General features: G+C 42.5%; 1 protein-coding gene across 4 annotated transcripts in view; it reads left to right on the top strand.

Annotated features, from left to right (window-relative positions):
* The first annotated feature begins 9,569 nt into the window (after positions 1-9,569).
* NCOA7 (nuclear receptor coactivator 7) overlaps positions 9,570-20,648 on the top strand; it is a 157,417-nt gene continuing 146,338 nt past the window's right edge. For 2 of the 4 annotated variants that reach the window (XM_069599034.1, XM_069599033.1), the window contains exon 1: positions 9,570-10,189. The gene's annotated coding sequence lies outside the window, so the exon portion shown is untranslated. The remainder of the gene's footprint in view (positions 10,190-20,648) is intronic. The other 2 variants (XM_069599036.1, XM_069599035.1) reach the window with 1 other exon arrangement.

Raw genomic sequence — 20,648 nt, 5'->3', positions numbered from 1 at the left:
TTTCTTTTTTGTTTTTAATGTAGCTGATTTAATATTTAAAATTATATCTATAGCTTGCATTATATTCTAATTTATAGTACTAATCTAGAGTCAACAGTGGTCAATATTTTGCCCGAGAAGGCAATGGCAATCCACTCCGGTACTCTTGCCTGGAAAATCCCATGGACGGAGGAGCCTGGTGGGCTGCAGTCCATAGTGTCGCTAAGAGTGGGGCATGACTGAGTGACTTCACTTTCCCTTTTCCCTTTCATGCATTGGAGAAGGAAATGGCAGCCCACTCCAGTGTTCTTGCCTGGAGAATCCCAGAGGGGAGAGCCTAGTGGGCCGCTGTCTATGGGGTCGCACAGAGTCGGACACGCCTGAAGTGACTTAGCAGCAGCAGCAATATTTTCCCATGTTTACTTTCTTTTGATCTTTTTTCTGAACCATTTGAGGGTAGTTGCAGACACCATGATACTTTCTGTTGAAATACTATACCTAAGAACAAGCAGTACAATTATCACACTTGGGGAAATTGAATTTTATACAGTAGTATTTATTATACAGTTCATAGTGAAATTTTCCAATTGTCTGACACCTTTTATATTTTTTTGTTTTTATCCAGGGTCCACTCAAGGATTATACATTGTATTTGCCTTGTTTCTGTAGTCTTCTTCCTTTAATCTGAAATAATCACCCCCCCTTTTTTTTTACAGCACTGAATAGTGGAGGACAATTGCTTCAGAAAGTCCTTCAGTTTAGACAAGCATTTCTTTTGTCAGGCAACTGCCTTAAGTGATGTGTTATTCTCAGTTCAGTTCAGTTGAGTTCAGTCGCTCAGTTGTGTCCAACTCTTTGCGACCCCATGAATCGCAGCACGCCAGGCCTCCCTGTCCATCACCAACTCCCGGAGTTCACTCAGACTCAACTGTCCATCGAGTCGATGATGCCATCCAGCCATCTCACCCTCTGTCGTCCCCTTCTCCTGCCCCCAATCCCTCCCAGCATCAGAGTCTTTTCCAGTGAGTCAACACTTCGCATGAGGTGCCCAAAGTACTGGAGCTTCAGCTTTAGCATCATTCCTTCCAAAGAAATCCCAGGGTTGATCTCCTTCAGAATGGACTGGTTGGATCTCCTTGCAGTCCAAGGGACTCTCAAGAGTCTTCTCCAACACCACAGTTCAAACGCATCAATTCTTCGGCACTCAGCCTTCTTCACAGTCCAACTCTCACATCCATACATGACCACAGGAAAAACCATAGCCTTGACTAGACGGACCTTAGTCGGCAAAGTAATGTCTCTGCTTTTCAATATGCTATCGAGGTTGGTCATAACTTTCCTTCCAAGGAGTAAGCGTCTTTTAATTTCATGGCTGCAATCACCATCTGCAGTGATTTTGGAGCCCCTAAAAATAAAGTCTGACACTGTTTCCACTGTTCCCCCGTCTATTTCCCATGGAGTGATGGGACCGGATGCCATGATCTTCGTTTTCTAAATGTTGAGCTTTAAGCCAACTTTTTCACTCTCCTCTTTTACTTTCATCAAGAGGCTTTTTAGTTCCTCTTCACTTGAAAATGGAGGAAAAGGTCCATGAGCCCATGAGGAATGCAAGGGGCCTCTAGAAGCTGAAGAAGGCAAGGTGAAGGTTCTCCCTCAGAGCTTCCAGAAAGAAAACAGCTTTGCCAGCAAACACCTGGATTTTAGCCTAGTGAGACCCATGTCAGAATTCCAGACTCCAGAACTGTAAGATAATAAATTTGTGGTGGTGTAAGTCAGGAAGTTTGTGGTGATTTTTTCACAGTACCAGTAGGAAATAAACACAGTAAGTTGGATCATTTGGTGAAGGTATGTGCTATATTTCTCCATTGTAAAGTTACCCTTTTCACTTGTAATTAACAAATATTAAAAAAAAAGAAAGCAATCATCACCCATGGGAGTAATACTCTGAAAGTGTATGAATTTTCTCTTCCCCTGCAAAATCTCAGCCAGTGGCTTTAGCATCCACTGATGATCCTTGCATGAATCAGTTACTACTGTGGTGACTGCAAAACAGTGTTACTTTATCAATCTCACGTAAAGAACTTCGCTTTCTCTCCTCTGTTATTTTTAAAATAACAATTTGGACTCACATTCTTTTTTTATTTTTGTGTTTTTAGTCAATGTGTTATAATCTACTGCTGTTGTTATTCACTTAATAATTAAATTGTCCCAAATATGGCCACAATGAGTCCCTTTAAGCTTTCTCCTGTATTCTTTCAACATGTTCCTATAAATTTCTTAGCATTTATTTGCTTTCTGACATAAGGTAGTCCAGGCACACCCAATACTTTGTAAATGATTTGGAATCTTAACCTCTTTAATGCTTATATTTTTTAAAATTTCCTTGTTTAAATTGTTACATAAGAATGGGCATCCTCCACATACTTTTCTGTAACCTTTTTATTAATTTCTTTTGAAAGGTGTTCATTCTTTACATAGTTTTTTGATTATTTTATTAACTGTATTGTATTCCATTGTATAGATATTTTATCAAAGCAGTTTTATATCATTGACCATTTATTTTCAATTTATTGTTGTTAAAGTACTACAGCAAATAACCTTGGCCTGACATAATTTGGCATTTATTTTTTATTGATTAATTGACCCACAAATGACTTACCTTATAGAGTGCCACTTTCTAGCTGGAAAATGTTATATATTGGAAAAAAATCATGGTATCCAGCTCGAATTCAGTTCTAGTTATAATTTATGGATAACTCAGTTTTTCAGTTTGATGTCAGTGATTCAGCTGTTCTTTTTCTGTTCATTAATTTGTTGATTTGCTGAACAAATATTTACTGACGGTCTAATGTGGAAAATTCTGAAAGAGATGGGAATACCACACCACCTGACCTGCCTCTTGAGAAATCTGTATGCAGGTCAAGAAGCAACAGTTAGAACTGGACATGGAACAGACCAGTTCCAAATCGGGAAAGGAGTACGTCAAGGGTGTATGTTGCCACCCTTATTTAACTTCTATGCAGAGTACATCATGAGAAACGCTGGGCTGGATGAAGCACAAACTGGAATCAAGATTGCCGGGAGAAATATCAACAACCTCAGAAATACAGATGACACCACCCTTATGGCAGAAAGCAAAGAAGAACTAAAGAGCCTCCTGACGAAAGTCAAAGAGGAGAGTGAAAAAGTTGGCTTAAAGCTCAACATTCAGAAAACGAAGATCATGGCTTCTGGTCCCATCACTTCATGGGAAATAGATAGGGAAACAGTGGAAACAGTGTCAGACTTTATTTTGGGGGGCTCCAAAATCACTGCAGATGGTGATTGCTGCCATGAAATTAAAAGACGCTTACTCCTTGGAAGGAAAGTTATGACCAACCTAGACAGCATGTTGAAAAGCAGAAATACTACTTTGCCAACAAAGGTCTGTCTAGTCAAGGCTATGGTTTTTTCAGTGGTCATGTATGGATGTGAGAGTTGGACTGTGAAGAAGGCTGAGCACCGAAGAATTGATGCTTTTGAACTGTGGTGTTGGAGAAGGCTCTTGAGAGTTCCTGGACTACAAGGAGATCCAACCAGTCCATCCTAAAGGAGATCAGTCCAGGGTGTTCATTGGAAGGACTGATGCTAAAGCTGGAAACTCCAATACTTTGGCCACCTCATACAAAGAGTTGACTCATTGGAAAAGACCCTGATGCCGGGAGGGATTGGGGGCAGGAGGAGAAGGGGACAACAGGATGAGATGGCTGGATGGCATCATGGACTCAATGGACGTGAGATTGAGTGAACTCCGGGAGTTGGTGATGGACAGGGAGGCCTGGTGTGCTGTGATTCATGGGGTCGCAAAGAGTCAGACATGACGGAGCAACTGAACTGAACTGAATATATGTTAGTCATTATGTTAGGCACAGGATGTCTGATCTTGACGTTTAGTCGGTCAGGGTTCAAGTAAACAAGCAATTACAGTTAGTAGAGTAGTGGATAGTATCGATAAAAGAAACATTTGACTGTACTTCAATTTAATAAGTTCATTTAATAGATCATCAATGCACCATTTATCACACATATTTTGCTGATAGGAATGTAAAATGGTACAACCACTTTGGAAAATAGCTTGGCAGTTTCTTATAAAACTAAGTATGTACATTATATGAGGACCCAGTCAGTTGTACCCTTAGGCACTTATACCAGAAAAGTGAAACCTTATGCTCACATAAAATCTGCACACAAGTGTTTATAGCAGCTTTATTCATAATAACCTAAAACTGGAAACAACTGAAACATCCTTCAGTGGATGAATGGTTGAACTGTGGTACACCCACACAGTGAAATATTTATTAAAATAAAAAAACAAACTATTGATACCTGTAACAACTTGGATAGATCTCAAGGTAATTATGGGGAATGGGAAAAAAAGACAATACAAAAGGTTATATATTATAGATTCCATTTATATAGAATTTTTTTGAAGGTATATAGATGGGAACAGATGAGTGATTTACAGGAATTAGATGTGGTGGGGAGGAAGATGGAGGTGATGGTAAAGGGCAGGTGTGGTACCTTTGTGGGAATGATAGACTGGTCCTATGGACTGGTGGTGGTAGAAAGATCTGTACCGATGATAAAATTGTATAGAAATCACACAGACACACAAACACACAGAGGCAATGAGCTCTAAAGATTAAGCCAGCGCCATTTTCTGGTTTTCATATAGTACTGTAGTTACACAAGATGTTATTTTTAGGGGATAAATAGGGGAAAACCCGGGGCTTCCCTGTACATTTTTTGCAACTTTTTATGAATCTCTAATTATTTCCCTTGAAAAACTCCCTTTTCAGCTTGAAAAAAGTGAAAGTGTTAGTTGCTTAGTTGTGGCTGACTCTTTGTGACCCCATGGACTATAGCCTGCCAGGCTCCTCTCTGTCCATGGAATTCTCCAGGCAAGCATACTGGGGTGGGTGGCCATTCCATTCTCCAGGGTATCTTCCCAACCCAGGGATGGAACCCAGGTCTCCTGCATTGCAGGAAGATTCTTTAGCATCTGAGCTACCAGGGAAGTCCCCTTTTTAGCATACCGCACTGTAAATTTCTTTGATTCAAATAAGTCCAAACAACAATCACCACTTAACATCACTTTGAGTTTACTGATTCATTTCAGAATTTTAAATTATATCTTAACTAATTATCTCAGCACTATGTTATTTAGATTTTTTTTTTAGAAATTACTGAAAAATATAATGAATTCTTATATTTGGGCTTATTCTAAATAATCAGCCATAAGTTCTGCTCGCTAACAGGCACCCAGCCAGCAATTCATTCCTATATATGTCAGTATTTCTTTCTCAATGCGCTCTGGTGGCTCTTCCTCTTTTAAAATGACAAGAAAATGTCCCCCTCCTCTTTATAACAGGCTGAGAGAAGCCCGACCCACAAAAGCAGCTGTTTGCATTCTCCTCAAAACTCAAGATAGTTATCTGTAATATTCCGGACCAATGACCCCAGTTGTGAAAAAGAGCCACTGCCTCCAACACTGTTAAACAGTGAACACTAATCTACATCTTCAGGTGCAAGTTAACTTTCCAACAGACCTCCCAGAGGTAGTATTTCCTTCCTATGGAACTCCTGTGTCTCAACCAGCCTAAGGCAGAGTGTGAAAGCAGGTATGTTTTTCTCTTTGTGCTAGAAAAAGCAGGATTGGTTTAACCACTAGAGAATGAACTGTCTTAGTGCTGGTAGATTAAATTTACTACCCAGTAAAAAAATCTCTTCAACCCCTTTCCAGAGAATACTCCCAAAGAAGTTTCAGGTCTTTCCGTGGTTGTGAGCTCATTCCTTACCAGGGGGGTTTTCATTTTGACAAAGTGCTGCAGCAGTATTTGCCTCTGTTTCTGGAATTCCCGTTTCATGAGAGGTTACTAGTATTGTGGTTAGAAGCAGACGCACTGGTCATACTTCATTACAAAACTATTCTTGGATAGCTATGTAAGAAAAATACAGAACACATTTGCAGTAATGGTTGCTATTTGGTGATGTTCCCTTAGCTGTGGAATTCCTACTCATGCCTCTGGAAAGTCCCTTGGGAGAACACCTGATGCCTGAATTCTGGGATAGAGGTCCCACTGTCCCATTCTTACCCTGAGGGGCAAGAAAGAGGCGGGCAAGTGACTCTCTTTTCTTCCTTTAAGGGCTGAAAAAATCTCTGCTTCTATCTGCCTCAAAGTCTCATCATACAGGGTTCTTTACCCCAGGAAAAGCGACAGGACAGTTCTACCTAAATTGTTCTAGAATGGCCACTACTCTGCAATAGAGATGGAAAAGCCTGTTCTCATATTTAATAGAGGCCCTCAAAGACATAAAATCAGTGTTGCCTTATAATTTCTCATCAACTCAGTGTTTATCAAGCACTTTATATTACCCAAGTACAGTGAGGAGTCCTAAGGGTATAATTAAAAACAACAACAACAAAAACTTTGTTATAATAATGTATATTGCTGTAAAAATACCTTTCTTGGAAGTCATGTTCTAGAATTTAGTCTAACTATCATTCATGGATTATCTCATGTAATTCCTACTGGTTTTGCTGTTGTTTAGTTGCTAAATTGTGTCCGACTCTGGACTGTGAGGAGATCCAACCAGTCAATCTTAAAGGAAATCAGTCCTGAATATTCATTGGAAGGACTGATGCTGAAGCTGAAACTCCAATACTTTGGCCACCTGATTCACTGACTCATTGGGAAAGACCCTGATGCTGGGAAGGATTGAAGGCAGGAGGAGAAGGGGTGACAGAGGATGGTTGGATGGCATCACTGATGCAATGGACATGAGTTTGAGTACACTCCAGGAGCTGGTGATGGACAGGGAAGCCTGGTGTGCTGCTGTCCATGGGGTCGCAAAGAGTCAGACCGGACTGAGTGATTGAACTGAACTTGTGACTCAGTGGACTGTAGCCTGTCAGGTTCTTTTGTCCATGGGATTGCCAGGCAAGAATACTGGAGTGGGTTGCCATTTCCTTCTGCAGGGTGTTTTTCCGACCCAGGGATTGAACCTACTTCTCCTACATTGACAGGTCTCTTCTTTACCACTGAGCCACCTGGGAAGCCCTCAATCCCTGTGTGTGCTGTGCTGTGCTTAGAAGCTCAGTCATTTCCAACTCTTTGTGACTCCATGGACTGTAGTCTGCTAGGCTCCTCTGTCCATAGGGATTCTCCAGGCCAGAATCCTGGAGTGGGTTGCCATGCCCTCCTCCAGCGGATCTTCCCAACCCAGGGATCAAACCCAAGTCTCCACATTGCAGGTGGATTCTTTACCATCTGAGCCACCAGAGAAGCCCTGTATCAATCCTGATATTTGTTACTATTATCATCTGCCTTTTCCAGATAACAGCAACAGAGGTTAAATTATTTACCCAAGGTCAGCATGTGATGGAGCTGAAGTCTGAAGCCAGAGCCTAAACTCTTAGAGATTACCCCGTTAAGAAGTACACATTCTACTGAGGTTTGATTTGTACTGTACACTGCTCCCAAATAGGATTTCCCAAATAGGATTTCCCAAATAAGTTTACATACTATATCTTTTATCTCAATTAAAATTTCACTTTCTACTTAGAGCAGTGCTGTCTAAAAGGATTTCTTGAAATAACGGAAATTTCTATTCTCTGCTCTCCAATGAGTCGTCTCTAGCCACGCGTAGCTCTTTAGCACTTGAAATGTGGCTAGTGGAATGGAAAACTACATTTTAAATTTGGTTTAAATTTAAATGGGCACATGTGGTTAGTGGGCACTGTATGAGACAGCACAGATCTAGAGCAGAAGGAGATGATTTATTTCTTTGGACTTCTCTGTAAAGACAAGGCTTAGGCAAATCAGTAAACGTTGAGTAAATGAAAAACCAATAGTAAAGGGGGAATTTTCTCCCTCTTTAAACTGAAGGGCAGAAGTCTTTATTCTACCGAAACTTTCACTGTAATAAAATGTTATAATAAGCATGTGATAGAGCCTGTAGTTCTAGAGCAGTTCATGAAGATAGTAAAGAGGATCCTTAAATTAGAAGCAATGTTTTTGAAAGGCGGAGAAACATTTTATGATTGATGGTTAGCACTTTTAAAATATGTTTGTCTAATAAAAAAAGATCACTGTTTTTTTTCTTGACAAAATCTGGGGTCCATAGAGAGAAAAACAAAAGGGGACTCTTGGTGGAAGGATGGAAGCAGTCCAGAATTGCAACTCTAGGGACATTTCCTGCACAAACTACTATCTAAAGCAGACCTCTTTACAAATGTTAAGAGTAAGCAACTGCCAAACCTCACTGGGTGACTTCATTCTTTCACTTATTCATCACATATATACATATGTTGGTCAAGTCGTTCTGAATATGGGGCAAAATAGGTACTTTTGAAAACAAAATGGGGCTCTCAATCAAATCAGAGTCTCTGGATGTGACCGAGGCTTGGGGCTTGTGTTTCCTGACCCATACACAACGCAGGTCCTACCCTGCTGGATGTCTATTTAGAAGAATTCATCTCGAAAATTTTATCACGATTTTACCACAGCTTGTACTGCTGTGGAACGTGTCTTTGCCAGTTTTTACATTAATCTTAGATTTCAAAAACATCAAAGAAGTGTGAGAGCCTCTCAGTTTCTCTGGAGGTCCCAAACCAAGTTCTTCTGATTCAATGAAATCAGCTCTTTAAATTGCAGGAGGCTTATTTTCCCTTGGAAATCATTTACAAATAACATAATGCCTAAAGAAAAAAAAAAGAGGAAAATTTCCAATTCCTCACATTCAAAGCAAAAAGATATAAACCCAAGGTCCAGTTTTATACATGCTCAGTACAGAATTGGGTAATTATTCCATATTTTGCAAGACGCAACCAGTTGCAACTGAAATTCCAAAGCCATCTCTGTGAAATGCTTCGCTTGTCTTTCACGAGAGGCTGTTACAGCATAAGCAGCAACAACAAGCCAGAGGAGGCTGCTATCTCTTGGGCCTGTGTGTCTGGCCTCTGACACACCAGTGTTATCGCACCAGCTGCAGGCTCCACCATTAAGTCTTTTCCTTACGTAAGGGTCAATTTCACGGCCAAATCCACCTAGTCATCTTGCAGTGCTGGTCATGGGACCTTAGAAGGAACAGCTCCCCAATGGGGATGGGAAGCTCACAGGCACTGGCCCGCAGCTGATGCCAAGCTTCCCAACCCAGGCTCCCTCCGGTCTTTGCCAAGAGTCTGCCTGGAGGGCTCAATTGCTCGGTCCCCACTGCTGCAATGACAGCAACTTGTCAGCACCCCGGATGTTGTGCGGAGGATGGGAGCGGGAGCGGGGTGAGGACATGGGGGCCCCTCTGCGAAACACAACGCCGGAAAGGACAGAAGGATGAATTTATTGTGACCAGCGGTCCCCGAGCTACAAGGAACCTCAGGGCTTTAATGCTCGGGGAGACACGAACTCGAGCTCTGCTCTCGAAGCCGTATTCACACTGAGAGTGGTGGCCAGCAGTAGGGGATTACTCGCCCGGGGCGAGGTAAGAAGACCTTAGGCTCCGCCGCCGGCCGGCCGGCCGCGGGAAGCGCCACGAGCTCACTCCCGGGAGGCGTCACAAAGGGCCGCGGCCTGCGGAGGCCGCGCGCGCAGCTCTCTGGGGCGGAGCCGCCGGGCAGGGGCTGGGGCTGCGCCCGGGCCGCCGAGGCTGCCAGCCGTCGCGGGTGCCCCCAGCCTCCCAGCCCGGAGATCGCCGGGGCGGGGAGGATGCAGCAGCTGCAGCCCGAGCGGCCGAGCCAAACCTCCGAGCTCCCCGGCCCCCGCCGCGGCGCAGGGGCGCCGAGCGTGGTGCGGCCCGGGCGGAGCTAGAGGCGGGCGTCTGCACCGCGTCGTCCCACCCGCAGCTCCCCGCCTCCGGCCGGGCCCGGCAGCCTGTCGCGGCCGAGGTCCTGACTCGCGGGCGCACCCGCAGGGTTGGCTAGGCGCCGCGCGGCGGGGAGAGGCCCGAGCAGTCCACTAGCGCGGGACGCCGGTCCCGCGGGGCGCGCGCCGGGGCGCTCCTCCCTCCCGCCCAGCTCCGCGTCACAGCGCGGTCCTCCCCCGGCCCCTCCTCCCACCCACCCCGGAGGATGCGCTCCCCCGCGCCCAGCGGCAGAGGCCACCGCTCCCAGAAATGCGAGCTCCCGACGCCCTTCTCCGGGACCCGAGGAGCCTGCGCCCCCGCCCTGCAGTAGGTAGGTGGCGAGGCGGGCGCCGGCCCTGGCCGCCACCCGCGGCTGATGCTGCCGCTGCGGAGGGCCGGGGGGCCGGGGCCGGGACCCGCGAAACTTGCCTCGCGCCGGAGCTCGGTGCGGCGCTCGGAGGTGTTCTAATGGCGCTGGGCGCAGCACCCCCCCGTTAACCTGACAGCCTCCTCTTGAGCTCGGCAGGCCGAGCTGTGGCGAAGGAGAGCGTGACCCTTCCCCGTCCAGCCCCTGGGCCCGGAGGGGCCCGCGCTGCTTGCAGGGGCGGGGAGGATGGATTGGGGGATGGAGAGAGGGAGCACGGCCGAATTTTCAGGAACTCAGGTGGATAAATGTCACCGTATTTTTTTGGCCTGATGAACAGATGCCTTCTTTCTGTTTTCTCCCAATGTGCAGCCACGCAAAGAGTTATTCTAGCGGCAGGTAGAAGTCACTCAGGATTTTGATGCATTTCGGAGCTAGCTGATTGATACGTGAAAGTGACGTCTCAGATTCTTGTACTCAGTCATTTAGGGCCAGTTGGAGAAGGCCCCTTTAGAAATCAGATATTCAGGAGCTAGATAAGGCTGGGGAATTCTCGTGCTGCTTACCTGGGAGCGAGCCTTCAGCTTTCCTGAAGAGATGTGTTTGGAAGCATGGCAAGTTTGATACAGGTGTAGGGAGTTTAGAATCTGCTGGAAAGATGCTCGGAGTCGGCCAGCAGAGGCAGCCTTGGGCGCAGCCTAGCTTCCAGCTAGATGTTAATAAGGTTTGTACTTTTGAGAAACTGGCTATAAATTGTTTCTTCTCTCCCATGTACGATGTAAAGTTCGTACATCAGAACGAACGATAACCTCTTGGCAAGATTATCTCTTCACAGGCTATCATGTTTAAATTTCGTATTAAGCAGTAAAGTTAAGAGAGGGAAACTGGATCATTGTACGCTCCGATTTTATTAACGTATTAAGGTTGAGAGCTACAGGAGGATAGAGACTTCCTCTTGTTCAGTCTCCTAATCCCCTGGTCTGATACATAATAGGTTCTCGTGGGTTGTTTGTTGAATGAGCTGTGTTTCAGGCTTCATCGAAAGACAGTTTAGGTTTAAAACATATTGTTTACTCTATGGTGCTTGAAGCTTAACTGTATTTTTAAAATTACTTCTTGGCATAAATAGTCAAAATCAGTTATGTCAACATTTAAGTTGAATTTTGACATTTTTAAGACCATATGTTTTCCTTCTTTAATGTGTTGTTAAATAAGGTAATTCTCCCCAAATGCTAATATAATTTCATTTTTAAGCTGGCACATTTTTTCTAATGGGTAATCAAACCTATTTTAATTAAACTCTAAAACACACTTAAAAAGTGGCAACTTGTGTAAAGGAAATTTCAGGTTACTCCAGGAATAACAGCGATTTGGTTAATAAGTGACATATTAACTTATTTTAGGGTTGAGTTGTTGTGGTTGACCTAATTATAATGTATTTATTACAGGTAAAGGTGAAAATAAAACATTTAGAAGAGTCTGTAATTCCTAAATGATTCAAAATACGTGATATAGATACACGTTTTCAACAGTATGGGTTTCCCTCAGTATATAAACATAGCAGTTTTCAAGCTCGAGAACCAAAGTGGTTGTGAAATCAAGGGTTTGGAAGATTTGTTTCCTTTCTCCTTTTAAATTTTATATTATCTTGAAATCATCAAGGATAACTGCATTACATTTGATTTGCTTTATTTTTGCACTATGGTATTTCCAGTTTTGTTTTTATTTTTCCATTATGTAAGTTTTATGAGTCAGAATTAACCTTTTTTCACTTTGTTTAACAAAATTGTCTGCGAATGATCCAGTCACTTATTATCTTTCCTTTTTCTTCCTTTCCTTTTTTATCATTTTATACTCTTCACCATCCTTATTACCTATTACCCCAAAGACTTATTTCCACAAAAATATGGTAAGCCCTAGTTTATTACTATTGCTCCTCCAGCCTACATGGGCTCTTGCTGGATGGTGAGGAAATAACACTTTTATGTAAAAGGTGGCGAGACTGGGCGAATCAACAGTAGGAGGGAGCTTATGAAAAATACGTTATGATTTATTTGAACAGAGCAAAAATTCTGTCGTGACATAAAGATAGCTACATTTTATGCATGTTAAATTTGTGGTCAAGGATATTGAGCAGTTAATTTACACCATTCTACTTTGCTCATTCTAAACTTCTTAAAAGAACCCTCCCCTGCAGTTACATTAAACTCTCTTTGTTGCAGATAGCTTGATTGTGCTGGCACTCTTGGCCTTGGAATCAGTTCCTAATGTCAGAATGAAAGAGGCATTTTTCCCTCTGAGACCTGCATCCCAGAGCACAGTGCCTCTGCAGTTGAATGACTCACTACCTGGGTCCTGACCACTGAGCCCCCTAGCACTTTGCCTCCACATACACCACTGGAATTCAATCCTAAGACCTGGATTTATTCTATCTTATTTTTCTATATCTTTCCTAAGTTTTATTAACCAAAACCCCTGTCCCCTTCTTTGCTAAATGTCGCTTGTGTGTGTGAGACCTAAGTAGCTTCAGTTGTGTCCAACTCTTTGCGACCCCATGGACTGTAGCCATCCAGGCTCCTCTGTCCATGGGATTCTCCAGGCAAGAACACTGCAGTGGGTTGCTATGCCCTCCTTCAGATCTTCACAACCCAGAGATGGAACCCACATCCCCTTTGCCACCTGCATTGGCAAATGGGTTCTTTACCAGTAGCGACTGCTGGGAAGCCCGCTAAATGTCCTTACTGTCTTTTTTTTTTTTTTAATCCCAATCCATAATTTTGTTATTGTTTACATCCAGTAACATCCACTCAATTCACCTGTGTTAGAACGAGCATTGTTATGGTTGCAGAAAAAATAGAGAAAAGAAAATTTATATAACCTTGAGTTTCAAATGTGGGTGACTAGTGGATGAAGAATAATTGTGGTATGCTAATTTCTCTTTAATGGTGGTATGGAATGCCGGGGACTATGACTTGTCTGCTCATAAATTTATCAGAAGCTTATATGAGAGAAATGTTTATATAGAGAGTTGGCTGAACAAAGGCTGTGATGTCCGCCCATTCCCCTCCAGTTCTAGGTGTTAGGCCAGGTGTGTACCCAGATCTTCAGAAACTGTGTACTTTGCTTACTTTGTTGTGAATTCTTTGCACCCCTCCCCCCAAATGGTGCTCACAAGGAAGCGTTCTATTAATAAAGACAGTCACAAGAAACCTACTGTTGTTACTTAAGAGATGTGGTTATTAAGATCGTAGTTCATTTTACAGCTCCTATTTGAAGACTTATGCAAGAAATTCCATTTAACTCTAAATGCCAAAGAAAAGCTTTACCTCCCCTGAATAATTATTGAGTGTCCTTTTTTTCTTTTCATCACGCAGAACTAGAATTAGATAATCGATTAAGTTTCCCTTTCTGCTTTGCAACTAGGAAACGCAGAGTCAAATTTGCAGCTTAATTTTAATAACCCTATAAAAACCTATGAGTGAATATTGATGATCTAACTCTCCCTTTGGTCTTGAGTTTCTGTTCTACCTTTTTTTCTTATTCTGATTTTTTTACCTAATAGAGTTTCCCATTTTATTGTATTTATTATTTTAAGCTGACTCACAACATCTTGTAGAACAAGTCAAAATATAAAACATAAAAGCAATGAATGGAAACGTTTGCAGAATTGATCTTTGGACACAGTATGTTTTGATTAAGAAGTTTAACAGGTACCATTAACTATGCTTTGAACAAGTATTGCAAGTTTGGTATATTTGAGCTTTATGGCCAAATAGGAAACAGTGTTCTTATTTAGTTTTGCAAAGCTAAGATCCACTTATTTTTTAACTATTAAATTTATGTCTGCTATTGGCTAATTTAAAATTGGTCAAACCATTCACTTTATGTCAGTTATTTCTGGAGTACCTGCTTTATATGCTGTTATCAGGCTGAATAGGAGATTCATTCTATTTAATAAAAAAAAAATGAATATAGGCTAAAGGGTTAGCCTATATTAGCTTAACACTCACCACACTGGGCCTCACATCTGATCTCTTTCACATTAGTAATTTATTTGATTCATCTTTGTTTTTAGTAAATCATAGAGATTCTTCTTTGAGCTCTTATCTTAAAATTGAGAAGATTGAGCTCCCTGAGTTAATTAATCAGACTTTCTTTATTCTGGTATTTTGACAACTATATATTATGTTGGTTGAATGTAACCAGGGAACTAGTTGTTTATTTATATCTCTATGGTGTCCACTTCAGTTTCATGCATTTATCACCCCGGTCAACAGAGAGACTGGCCCTTCTTAAGGGACTATCATGGGTACAGTCCAGGAGCCTTTGAGGTAAAAATGATCTGAGTTCAGAAGTGCACCTGGAAACACTGAGAGGGGGTTTGGAGAGAAAAAATTAAAATTTTAAATAGAGGCATCTTATTACGATAAGCTCCATGTCTTTTTAAAAACCGTTTTATTTTTACAGTAGGCATTACCTTCGTGTGATTCAAAAGGTACAAATGCGTAAACAGTGGGAAGGATGCCCTCTCATCCTCTTTCGTGGTTACCCGCCTCACTTGTCCACTGGCAACCAGTGTTATCAGTTAATTGAGAATCCTCCCAGAGACGCTCTGTGCATAGATTGATACAAGCAAACGTGAATATCCAGCCTGCTTGTTTCGTCTCCTAATCATTTCTCTGATTCCCTTCTCTCCGTTCCCACTGCTCTTGTTTGGCTCCTGGGATGCTTTGGACTGTTGCCTGCACTTCGCTTTCGCCTACATTTCAGCCAGTCTTCCTTTTACACATCCCTTTTCATTCTACTAAAGGATCCCAGTCTGCACAGAAAGGAGTCCAGCATGACTCAGCCTGGTCTTGTGGCCCCTGAGGAATTCATCTCTTGTCCCCTGCCCCTCCCTGTCATGCATTTGGTGCACAGTTTTTCTTAGCTCATCTCCCCATCCCCAATCAGGGATACTTAAAATATATATATATATGATGAAAGCTCGTGGTCTCATCAGACACTGAACACGGTGCTTTGCCTCTGTGTCCTTGTTTACAGACCCCAAGTTCAGAATCTCTATTTTGGTAACACGGAACTGTTTGTCACTTCCTGCACATGCATTGCATATGATTTTTCCTCTTCAGGCCATTTCCTCTGCGTGGAACACTTGTCCTACTATTTTCATTAGCAGGCCACACTCAGTTCTGGTGTCATCTCTACGGACCATTCTTGCTTCAGATTCCAGAAACTCATGGAGCCGTCTGTACGTAGTGTAGCAAGTAGGTGTCCATACTGGAAACAGGCATTTCTCATCAATAGCACAGCTGCCTTTCTAGTAGAAAAATAATTGTGATTTTGGATAACATGCTCTGATGGGTCCAAAAAAAAAAAAAAAAAACCACAACTGAAGGTTGAAGCTTTATTTAACAAGTCATCTCTCATCTACTATTCATTGCCCAATGCTCAGTAAAATACATGTCCATATGATTTATTTTCTTTAGCATGCCTACCTTACTTGACTAATTCTCTTCTCAAACTTTGTGTTAACACTCATTTAAAAAATACCTCCATATTTATTATGTCCCTGAGAGAGAGAGAGAGAGAGAGAGAGAGAGTGTGTGTGTGTGTGTGTGTGTGTGTGTGTGTGTGTGTGTATTGCCTCTGACTCTGTAGCTGGTAAAGGAGTGAAACTCTCCAAGTATGGGGTTACCCTTAAACAATCGAAAGTATTAACCATCAGTCCTGATAGATGACATGAACCGTCTGGAGACAGTAGCTCATCCTAAGAAGTGACTCCTAAGTATGCAAATGTGGTATTTTTCTTTCCAAGCTAGGTAATCAGAGGGTGTTCTAGGTGCTCAATTTTATTGCAGAGTACCTGGCATGAGGTAAATTGTTAACTGATTAACAGAGGGTTTAGCAGGTAAGAATTTAATAGCTTTGGTTCCCCACTGTTCTGGTAGAATCCTCTGACTAGTGGATGATTCTGATCACCAACCGTGCTAGCCATGTAGAAAATAGGAAAAATTTGTGAGGCTGCTCCGTAGGTGTGGGATCCCTTTAGAGCTTTCATTTTCCTCTGTAATTCTGACCTCACTAAACAAACATCCCTGGGTAGCTCAGATGGTAAAGAATCTGCCTGCAGTGCAGGGGACCCAAGTTCAATCCCTAGGTCGGGAATGATCCCTTGGAGAAGAGAATGGCATCCCTCTCCAGTATTCTTGCCTGGAGAATTCCATGGACAGAGAAGCCTGGCGTGCTACAGTCCATGGGGTTGCAAAGAATCAGACACGACTGAGCAACCTACACACACTTATAAGCAAACATCAGGTTTACTGATTTGTGTTCCCAGACATGTTGATATGAGAAATTGAGTGTCTCGAGTACCATTAATGACTGTGCCAGCCTTCAGATCAGTACAGCCCCTGCTATGTGGTATAAAGCACAGTTTTAGGCTGTTAGTGTGTTGGGAGAGCCTGCTCAGTCCTTATAGCCCCAGGTGTTTACAGCTGAGCCTTCAGCCTTGGGTCCTGGTGATTCCCCTGAGGGACTTGCCTATCTATAAGCTCCCACTGAAACAGCTAGTTAGCAACCCTCTGGTATCTTTTAAAATAGTTTCAATTGAACACACTTTACTAAGCATTCTAGGAAGGAATCATTTGAGTCCATTGGGGCTGCTATAACAAAATTCCATAGACTGGGTGGCTTATAAGCAGCAGAAATTTATTACTCAGTTCTGGAGGCTGTAAGTTGGAGATCAGGGTGCCAGCACAATCAGGTTCTAGTGAGAGCCCTCTTGGAGTTGTAGACTCAGGGGCTTCTTGTTTGTGACCTCACATGGTGGAAGGGGCTGGTCATCTCTCTGGGCTTCCTTTGTGAGGGTGCTAATCCCATGAGAGAGGAGCCCTCATGACCTAACCACCTCCTCAGTGCCCTCCCTCATACCATCACCTAGAGCATTAGGTTTGCAGTGTATGAATTTGCGGGTGGGGATGGGGGACATAAACCATCTACATAGTGGGAATAGAAAACTCACAAAACAGGAACTACAAATGGCCAAAACGTGAAAAAATATTCACCTTCATTGCATCAAAGAAATGCAGATTATAATTAGATTGTAGAAGTCCGTAACAATGAGGCTGGGTCATTTTCCTTTTCACAGGTGGTAAGAGGTTATATGGGGGTATTATGCCTTTGATGGAGAGCAGTTCAGCTCATAGACTCCCTTGGCCCCTGTGATTCTATTCTATTGCTGTTTACTCACTAAGTCCTGTCTGACTCTGCGACCCTATGGACCATAGCCCGCCAGGCTCCTCTGTTCATGGGATTTTCCAGGCAAGAATACTGGAATGGATTGCCATGATTCTATTCTGAGTACATCTTTAAAAAAATCAGAGATGAAGCTTAGTTTCAGTGATAAGCACATTGTCTCTGGGAGGCAGGTGGTATGGTAGATGGGTTAAGAGTGAGGATGCCGGAGCCAGTTACCTGGCTTAAAGTTCTTTTTCATCATGTATCAGGTAGGTGAACTTAGGCAAGTTAATTTCTCTTTGATTTTCTCATCTGTGAAATGTAGATAATAATAGTATCCACCTCTCACATGGTACTGAGAATTATCTAATAAGTTAATATATATAAAGTACTTGAAATTCTGTCACAGAATAAGCAACTATATATTAGTTATTAGCAAGGTTGATATTGTAAAAATTGGGGTTTTTTTAAGAGATAGTATACCAAACTATATATACAAAAAGACCCTAATTTGCTTCATAAATGCAGCTGCATAGCAGAAAAGACAGGGAAGTGACAAAACATTGAGACTTTTGTCCCCAGTAATGGTATATAGCAATTTCCATTTACACATTGTATTTGTGAAATATTTCACATTTATTTATCATAAATATTACAATGATAATTGTTAGAACTAATTGAAATTAATATATCATAGGCCTTATATTCTTGAGTTTTCTTTATAAAATGCATATTCATTTTGACATATTTTACTTTCTCTTCCTCTTTTCAAAGCTGCTAATATTTCACTTCCTCCACGTGTTCACCCACACGCCATCTGCTTGATATTTTCTTGCATTTAGCTTGCTTGCTTGTTTTATGTATAGATCAGCCTCAAGGCTAGTTCTTCAAGAATAAGTAGACCCAGTGAAATGATTTATGAGATATTCATGGTGGTGGCTTTCTTATGGAAACTTAAGCCAGAGAATTCTGCTTAGGCAATGATGACATTGTATCCTGGCATTATATCATCTCCACATTTTGGGCACCCAGCCTTATCTCCCTAGCCCCACCTGCATACACTCAGCAAGTTAGTAGGATCAGAAGGCTTCTCAGTAACCCTGACAACCATGTGGTAATTCCTGCCTTCAGGCTTTTGACTGCCGCCTCTATCTGAATTTCCTCATACATTCCCTTCTTGAAAGCCAGTATTCTGTACCAGGTTGATACTTAATTCCATCAACGCTTTCTAGGACATCTACTCTACCCCTAATTTCATTTTCTTTCGGTGCTTAATGATTTGTACTACAAATTAAATACAGATTTTCTTTATAGCTTATAGCTCACCCCAGTGACTCATCAGTAAAGAACCTGCTTGCAATGCAGGAGACCTAGGTTTGATTCCTGAGTTGGGAAGATCCCCTGGAGAAGGGAATTGCTTCCCACTCCAGTATTCTTGCCTGGAGAATTCCATGGACAGAGGAGCCTGGTGGGCTACAATCCATGGGGTCACAAAGAGCCGGACACAACTGAGCGAGTAATACTTCCACATTTATCAGCTTACTGTAGAACTAAGCTATAAAGCAAAGTGAAAGTGCTAGAGGAACTTGGTGGGCTACTTTCTATGGGATCACAAAGAGTTGAACACGGCTGAACAACTAACACTTTCACTTTGCTTTATAGCTTAGCTCTACAGTAAGCTGAAAAATGTGGATGTATTAATCACTCAGTCGTGTCCAACTCCTTGCTACCCCATGGACTGTAGCCCGCCAGGCTCCTCTGTCCATGGAATTCTCCGGGCAAGAATACTGGAGTGGGTGGCCATTCCCTTCCCCAGGGGATCTTCCCGACCCAGGGACTGAACCTGGTCACCTGCACTGCAGACGGATTCTTTACTGTCTGAACCACAAGGAAAGCCCTAAGGGCTACAAGGGAACCCCTAAGCTGATAAGGGGTTGTGTTTTATAATTCTCTGTGCCCTTCAGGTATCTAGCAAAATGTTGTCCACATGCCCACGGATGGAACACAAGAAAACTGGCTTTTGTTGTGTTGATAACATTCTTAGGCGATGACTTATGAGTTTTCTGTTCCATCTTCATTGTGCCCATCTTTCTAGTTCTTGCTTATGTGTGTACAATACCACGCACTCCGTGCCTTTTGAGAGCTTACGGTCTGACTGAAAGGAATGTAGGCAAGAGGTGCCATTCATTAGAAAATGGTACAGGGTAGCATAAGTGTGTGTAAGAAACCTCGCAGCATGAGTTTGTTAGGCTAAAATCGCTGAAGTATACATGGTGATGCTACACTCTCCGAAGAGTTCAAAGTTCCTTTTTTGTTAAGAATTTTCCTTGATAATTAGGTGAGTTCTTAGTCCACTACTCAATAAAGTGTGCTTGAATTACCTCCTGGGTACAAATGTTAACTGTGTGAGCTTTCTGCTCTAATATTCAAAATAATATTTACCAATGCTCTCAATTGCATGTGCAGATTTCCTTTAAAGTATAAGAGAAAGTGGCAGAATAGACATGATGGGGAAGTCATATTTTTGATGAAGTATCCTTTTGGAACAGTTATAGTATGTAAGATTTAAGACAAGTGAATTGGTTTCCTAGGACTGCTCTGACAAGTACCAAAAACTGGGTAGCCTAAAACAACAGGAATTCATTGTTTCATGATTCTGGAAGGTCGAAATCTAAAATCAGGGTGTTGTCAGGGCTGTGATCTCTCTGAAACCCGTAAAGGGATCTTTTCCTGCTTCTTCTGGCGTCTGGTGATTCGCTGGCTGCCTGTGGCATGCCTTGGCTTATCGCTGCCCAACTCTAATCTCTGCTTTGTTTTCATGTGGTGTTTTCCCTGTGTGTCTTGATCGTCATATGGCTATCTTCTTATACAGACGCCAGTCATTAGAGGCCCACAGTACTCCAATAAGATCTCAACTGAATGTGTCTGCCATGACCTCTTTCCAAATAAGGTCATATCCTGGAATACAGTGGATACAACTTCACTGTATTTGGGGGGATTGTGGGGTGTTCAGTGATGCAGTTCAACCCCTAATGATAAATAATATCAAATTCCATGGACAGAGGAGCCTGGGGGGCTATAGTCGCTGGGGTCACAAAGAGCTGGACATGACTAACTAACACTCACTTTTGGACTTCCCTGGTAGCTCAGATGGTAAAGAATCTGCCTGCAGTGTGGGAGACCCTAGTTC

The sequence above is a fragment of the Ovis canadensis genome, chromosome 8 (genome assembly GCF_042477335.2).
Source record: "Ovis canadensis isolate MfBH-ARS-UI-01 breed Bighorn chromosome 8, ARS-UI_OviCan_v2, whole genome shotgun sequence".
NCBI lineage: Eukaryota > Metazoa > Chordata > Mammalia > Artiodactyla > Bovidae > Ovis > Ovis canadensis.
This window is presented reverse-complemented; position numbering and strand designations above follow the sequence as displayed.